Source organism: Lactuca serriola, chromosome 3 (assembly GCF_051521515.1).
Source record: "Lactuca serriola cultivar US96UC23 chromosome 3, Lser_US96UC23_V15, whole genome shotgun sequence".
Lineage (NCBI taxonomy): Eukaryota > Viridiplantae > Streptophyta > Magnoliopsida > Asterales > Asteraceae > Lactuca > Lactuca serriola.
In genome coordinates this window covers 172,833,460-172,839,579 of record NC_136410.1, presented here as the reverse complement: position 1 = coordinate 172,839,579, position 6,120 = coordinate 172,833,460, and the positions used below count along the sequence as shown (strand labels likewise).

The window sequence follows — 6,120 nt, the reverse complement described above, 5'->3', positions numbered from 1 at the left end:
GAGAGGTTTCTCATACAAAGAGAGATTTGGGAGAGATTTCACATACTTAGAGAGATTTGGGAGAGATTTGACATTCTTGGAGAGGTTTCTCATACAAAGAGAGATTTGGGAGAGATTTCACATTCGTAGAGAGATTTGGGAGAGATTTCACATTCTTGGAGAGATTTTTCATACAAAGAGAGATTTGGGAGAGATTTCACATACTTAGAGAGATTTGGGAGAGATTTGACATTCTTGGAGAGGTTTCTCATATAAAGAGAGATTTGGGAGAGATTTCACATACTTAGAGAGATTTGGGAGAGATTTGACATTCTTGGAGAGGTTTCTCATACAAAGAGAGAGATTTGGGAGAGATTTCACATACTTAGAGAGATTTGGGAGAGATTTCTGATAAGAAGAGATGGAGTGAAAACGATTGAGAGAGGTTTCATTGGTGACCTTTTTGAGTGTCCGGCTTCGCAATGCAAGGTCCGTAAACCCCGTTAAGCCTTGTTTAAGGATCTTGCATACTCCCGATGAGTATGTAACATTGTTTTATCGGTTTGGCTCTCCACGTACCACCGTTTTAGGTTAAGGAGATCTAGATGTACGCACTTTTCGATTTATGATCTCTCATTAGAATAGAGAGTTGTTTAGAAATTACATAACGTAAACTCTAGTACCTACGGGCAAATTGGGTTGACCGGTTTGACTTGTTGACTTTAATTGACTTTGACTTGACCGAAAATTGACAGTTGTCATAGACAGTGTCGCATCTACACCACCACAAAAGCCACTGATCAAAACCCTTCCTTATAGCTACTACTCACTGAGGATTATGCTATTCTGCGTGTCCTTCAATCAATTCCGTTTCACCATCGGTTGATCTATAGTCAACATCTCCTTCATTCTTTTTGTGTATATTAACATGTGTGTTTCGATTTCACGTGATAGGGCTCAAATACACGTGTGATTTATGTTTTTTTTTGTAGAAATCTTTATAACATGTTTGATTTACTAATCTGCAGCAAACAACCCCTAATAGTCACGAAAATCTGCAGCAAACCTTCTGAAGAATGTCTAACGACCTACCATTGGTGTTGGTTCTTGCTGTTTTAACTTTTTAAGAGGTCATACTTTTTTTTTTTTGTTTTTTTTTTCTAATATCTCTAGAAATATTGAAGAAACTAGCCATTTGATGCTCATTTTGGTCTTTCTAAACGTATCCCCTTTCATGTCATTGATTTTTCTGAAATTTTGCAGATCATTTGTTTCCAGGTCTGTTCAATGTCTGTCATGAGCTTCAGTTTCAATTTTATAATCTACAGGAAGGACATTGAGTCTCTCTTTCTCTCTTTTTATCTATGTGTTTGTTTGTTTGTTTATACAGGTCCTCACTTTAGTGTTTGTATCTTTGACCTCCCACGAATAATGTAGACAAAGAAACCCTGATGTCTGCATCTTGGAACCCTCCAATTAAAATGCTTAGGTATTGGGTGTTTGGAGTTGTCCCGGATCAAAAATCTTTACATTTTATCCAGATCTGTGTTTTTTTTTTTCTTTTCATGTGTGGTTTTTATTATTTCCATGAATTTTCGCACTATCTTTCCAATTTATGATGTTTCTTTATCTTTAAAATATTTATTTAAACAGGTTCTCCTGAACATCATCTTTATGGACTTCAACTGTAGCATCAGGTTTCATGGGAGATGAAGAAAGAGGGGTCGCATATCGGTTATATCAAGTTCATGAGTAAAATGGAATTTTTTTCATCTGGAAGGTGATTATTCTTTGACCATAAAGGAGTAAAAGTTTGAAACTTCTTTTTTATGAACTTTTCAGGTTCATTAGTGTGATATTTTCTTGAATTTTAGAGTAAAATTTACACTCATGTTTAATATTGTTTTTACAGTTATACCATGTGGTTTGATGAAAGTTGTGACTAAAATAGAGTTGTTTCTTCTCAAAAACATTGCAAGGGTCGTCTAAGTGAAAACATTGCAAGGGTCGACTAAAATAGAGTTAGCTAAAAATGAATCATTTTAGACATGGTTTAGCTTTCTTTGTGAAAGATTTTGAGAAAATAGTTATTTCCTTCTTTGAGATTTTATACGATAGATAGTTTTAATGTTAACAACTGTAAATTATAGTGGATAGATTTTAGTAATTAAAATATTGAGTTGGCAATTTTTGTTGAGGAATGTAATTTATGTAAAGTTGAAAGAGTGGTAGTTTACTTTTATACTATGTAATTTTGAAGATACATATTTTGGTTTTCATTATTTCAGAACGTAAATTTGCAGATTTCCTTATTTAATCTGATCTTCAAAATTCCAAAATGCCCTGGACTTGAAATTAATTCTGTCAAAATCATCCTAATGTGTATGGGTTTTGTAACTTCATATTTATTGTGGTAATGATGTTGTTTATTGTTAATGTTGTAATTTGTTGTGTCAACAAAAGCCGATCAATTAAAAAAATGTATAAAAAGAAAATAGGTCAAAAAATCTTAGTCTAGAGTTTAAAAAAATGCAATGTAAGAGATTGACGTGTACGGTTTACAACCAAAAAATATTAAAGGGGAAAATAAAGTAAGTCAATAACATCCAAATGTTAGCTTTTTATATACGTCCACCAAAAGTTGAAGAAATTAGGACCACTTTTGTTTATCAAAATCAAGTTAGTTTTAAAGTACAAGAAAACATTTTTTATCCATATAAATCGTGCGAGCCTAGAACCCTACCTCATTTTTACACTCATTTCCCATAAAGCCTACCTAGCTATACCCATGTTTTCTTGTAGCCTAGCTACACCCATGCTTTCTTGCTTACAACACTCTTCGTCTCTTCCCCACATATTCAAAAATTCAAAATTAAAAAAAAAAACTACAGAAAAAAGGCTGCAAAATCGTACAATGTCTATACGCTTCTCATTTGTCTTTTTTTTCCCATCCTTTCTCTTACCCAAATGATGTCAAGAAGTCAAAAACAAGAAGCAAAAAAGGGGCTACCAAAACGTTACCTAGCCTTACCTTCACTCTTGCTTTTTGAATTAACATAAAGATCTATATAGTTTTTACCATTGAATTTGTCCAAAACAATATATTTTTCATGTACCAACTTAAATTATAGTATTAAACTTATTTGAATGGAAAGTTGGACATGGGATATTAGAGAAAAAAACAAAGTAAATATTTAATACATGGTTAGTGAGGTGAGTTCTGATGTTATTCACATGCTATGAAAAGAAAAGTCCAAATCAAATTGGAAAAGAAGAGCTATCGAACAATGAAAGTTAAGTAGGGCATTTTTTTTAAAATTTTTAAATTTTATTATTTTTTAATTATTATTATTATTTTTTTTGTGAAAAGGCAAATAGATTAATATAAGGCAAATTCAAAGTCTATAATAATTTTTATAGTTCTGACAATTCAAAATTCAGTTATAAATTTGATAATTGAGGACCCTTCAAAGGAACATTTCTACTGATTAAAGACGTCGACACCTACGAAAGTGACCCAATTGTCGAACGAAAGCTAAGCATAGAAAAAAAACCTATTCGTCATCGCTACGTTGCTATGTTGGCGAAAGAAAATGACAGTGCTTACGTGTTTTTAGGAATATGAGATATAGTCAAAAGAAAAATATAACACATACTCCAAGCTTAAACCCTAAATCTTCATGTTTAAACCGAAAATCATAAATCCGAAACAGAAAATCAAAACCAAAAATTCAAAAACCAAAATTCTAAATTCTAAATCCAAAATTCTATACACTAAGCACTAAAACCTAATGGAAATGATATTTTTGATACATTACATATTTCAGAATGGAAACTAATAGCCGAAAACAAAATTGTTCGCGGGCGGAAAGGAAAAATTGTCCAAAAGAAACCTAATCGCCGATAGGAAACTATTCACCGTCCACGTGTTAGTCGTCCGCTGCATTGCGCGGGTACCCTAATAGTATATATATATATATATATATATATATATATATATATATATATATATATATATATATATATATATTACGACTTTCACAAATCACTTTTTGTTACTATACATCAAATAATAAATTTAAATTATATATACTAAAACTTAATCTTGAAAAATATGAATTTTATATTTTTTTTATTCACATTTTTGTTATATATATATATATATATATATATATATATATATAAAGTTATAAACATAAATAAATATTAAGAATGAGAAAAGACAAAATAGAGGAGAGGGCGGTTAATCAATGGAAAAAGTGGTACATCAACCTTTTTTTTACATCTAATTAACTTTTTTTTAGTTAATATTTTTTTAACATCATTCTAATAATAATATAATAACATCGTTCCAATAATATACATTATATATTCTTTTAATAAAATTATATTTGTTAAAAGCAAAAACAATAAATATATATTAATTAAAAGTTAAAAAGTATGTTTTAGAAGATTGCGTTATTTTAATAAAATTATATTTGTTAAAAACATATATATATATATATATATATATATATATATATATATATATATATATATATATATATATATATATATATATATTAATGGATATTCATTAAAAGTTAAAAAGTATGTTTTAGAGATTAGGTTTTTTTAAAAAAATTATATTTATTAGAAACAAAAACAAAAAAAAAATATTAATTAATAGATATTAATTAAAAGTTAAAAAGTAATTACTATTTATTTATTAGCTAATAATTACATTTGACTAATCGTAATAAAAAAAGTAACCTTTTTAATCATTAAAAGGTGTTTTTTAAGTATAGGTTGTTTTTTTTAGTATTTAGGGGTGTTTATTTAGCCATTCCCAATATTTATTATTCATAAAACTAAATTTATATTAACTTGTATCTTAACTGATTTATGAATAGTAAATGGTTAGGACTATTGCTGGACAAAATCTTAAGGTTAGGTGATATAATTGCTAACTCAAATGTACAAGAGAATATTAGATATTCATATTCTGTTTCGATTGATTGTCATGATCACTGATAAGAAATCACTAAATCAATTCATGCATAATTCGAATATTTAAGTGATTATTTAATTAGTTAATTGCATGATCAATGTGTTAGCTTCTTATTAATCATTAGTTCTAGTTAATCTATTCAAGATAACTAGTCATTATAAAATCGGCAATAATCGTATTAAATTCAATGCACTTCTAATAAATCAACCATAGGAAATTAGGGGGATTCAGAATATAAATGGAAGTACTTTAAATCTAATGTTCAAATTACATTCTTTGCTTTTGTTACTTTTAAATATTTGTTAATCAAGTTTAATTTAGTTTAAATTGACCCCCTCCCCCCCCCCCCAAAAAAAAAAATATTACTTTATTTTTCTAGTTTAATTAAATAGCTTTATTTTCTTAATCAAATCATACATGGTCCTAAGTGTTCGACACCATTTCTTACCATAAACTATATTACTTCATGATCAGGTACATTGCCTATTGTGTTAAGACTAGTTGAGATTAGATAGAAATTATAAATTTAAAACTAGTGCATAAAAATAAACACTAAGTGGTATAGTTTAAGGTGAAGACCATGCAAATGATAGATTTCATGGAGGACGATGATGGCTAAGGAGGTTGTTTGTATATTTGGTGGAATGTGGTAAAAAGCATGTGGATTTTGTTAAGCGGTCTACAATTACCCAAATAACAGTGTTTCTATTGGATGTTAGTAAATGGGTAATAAAATCCATGGAGATGTCCTCCCATACGAGGGATGGAATGGATTAATGGTTGAAGTAGCCCGTAAGGTTTATGGTTCGGTGATTTTGTCTGTTAGTAGGTGGTACGGTTTTTAATGAATCTTGACACATCATTGTTGAGATCGGGTAAAATGAAGGTGAACACAAGTCATGTAATGATTGCATATTCACCTGAATGACATCCTAGTTGGCTTGTGTGAAATTCTTGTAAGAGTTTTGATTTAAAAGATGGCAGGTTAGGTATAAAAAACCTTTTATCCACATAGATTAAGATATCACGAAAGATATATGACGGACTCTGTTGTGGATTGTCTTGCATTTTAGATCACAAAGTTGTTCCAATGGTGTTGGTGTAAAATTCTTGTATTTCTGCCAACCATACTACCTTTGGTGTAAGCTCAG

At 29.7% G+C, this 6,120-nt stretch overlaps 1 long non-coding RNA gene across 1 annotated transcript; it reads left to right on the top strand.

Moving 5' to 3' along the window:
* Positions 1-746: 746 nt before the first annotated feature.
* Positions 747-2,283, top strand: LOC145094746 (uncharacterized). Its single transcript, XR_013703529.1, has 3 exons — positions 747-1,109; positions 1,370-1,468; positions 1,633-2,283. It is a non-coding gene; the product is annotated as an uncharacterized LOC145094746 (long non-coding RNA).
* Positions 2,284-6,120: the final 3,837 nt, after the last annotated feature.